The sequence below is a fragment of the Mus pahari genome, chromosome 17 (assembly GCF_900095145.1).
Source record: "Mus pahari chromosome 17, PAHARI_EIJ_v1.1, whole genome shotgun sequence".
Taxonomy (NCBI): Eukaryota; Metazoa; Chordata; class Mammalia; order Rodentia; family Muridae; genus Mus; species Mus pahari.
This window is the reverse complement of record NC_034606.1, coordinates 838,271-839,944: the sequence shown is the minus strand read 5'-3', so window position 1 is coordinate 839,944 and position 1,674 is coordinate 838,271.

The window sequence follows — 1,674 nt, the reverse complement described above, 5'->3', positions numbered from 1 at the left end:
TTTGGGTATGTTGTGACTTCATTTTCATGAAACTCTAAACAGTCTATTTTTTTCTTTATTTCTTCCTTGACCAAGTTATCATTGAGTAGAGTGTTGCTCAACTTCCACGTGTATGTTGGCTTCCTATTATTTATGTTATTATTGAAGATCAGCCGTAGTTCATGGTGATCTCATAGGGTGCATGGGATCATTTCAATATTTTTGTATCTGTTGAGTCCTGTTTTGTGATCAATTATATGATCAGTTTTGGAGAAGGTAACATGAGGTGCTGAGAAGAAGGTATATCCTTTTGTTTGAGGATAAATTGTTCTCTAGATATCTATTAAATCCATTTGGTTCATAATTTCTATTAGTTTCACTGTGTCCCTGTTTAGTTTCTATTTCCAGGATCTGTCCATTGATGAGAGTGGTGTATTAAAGTCTCCCACTATTATTGTGTGAGGTGCAATATGTGCTTTGAGCTTTATTAAAGTTTCTTTAATGAATGTGGATGCCCTTGCATTTGGAGCATAGATGTACAGAATTCAGGGTTCATCTTGGTAAATTTTATCTTTGATGAATATGATATGCCTCTCCTTGTCTTTTTTGATAACTGCTTTGGAAGTCGATTTTATTTTTATTAGAATGGCTACTCCATCTTGTTTCTTGAGACCATTTGCTTGGAAAATTGTTTTCTAGCCTCTTATGCTGAGGTAGTGTCTGTCTTTGTCCCGAGGTGGGTTTCCTGTATGCAGCAAAATATTGGGTCCTATTTATGTAGCCAATCTGTTAGTCTATGTCTTTTCATTGGGGAATTGAGTCTATTGATATTAAGAAATATTAAAGAAAAGTGATGACATTCCTGTTATTTTTTTTGTTAGAGTTGNGATTCTGTTCTTGTGGGTATCTTTTTTTAGGTTTGTTGAAGGATTACTTTCTTGCTTTTTCTAGGGTGTGATTTCCCTCCTTGTGTTGGACTTTTCCTTTTATTATCCTCTGAAGGGCAGGATTTGTGGAACGATATTGTGTGAATTTGGTTTTGTCATGGAGTACTTTGGTTTCTCCATTTATGATAATTGATGGTTTTGCTGGCTATAGTAGCCTGCACTGGCATTTGTGTTCTCTTAGGGTCTGTATAGCATCTGTCCAGGATCTTCTGGCATTTATAGTCTCTAGTAAGAAGTCTGGTGTTGTGTCTCTAGTTGCATATGTAGCAGAAGATGGCCTAATTGGCCATCACTGGGAATAGGGGCCCCTTGGTCTTGCAAACTTTATATGACCCAGCACAAGGGAAGGCCTGGGTCAAGTACTGGGAGTGGGTGGGTAGGGGAGCAGTGGCGGGAGGTGGGTATAGGGAACTTTCGGGATAGCATTTGAAATGTAAATAAAGAAAATTATAATAATTAAAAAAAGAAAAAAAAAGAAGTCTGGCGTAATTCTAATAGGCCTGCCTTTATATGTTTATTGTCATTTTCCCCTCACTGCTTTTAATATTCTTTTTAGTGCATTTGTTGTTCTGATTATTATGTGTTGGGAGGAATTTCTTTTCTGGTCCAGTCTATTTGGAGTTCTGTAGGCTTCCTGTATGTTCATGGGTGTATTAGTCAGGGTTCTCTAAAGTCACAGCACTTGCAGATAGTCTCTATATAGTAAAGGAATTTATTGATGACTTACAGTCTGCAGTCCAAATCCCAA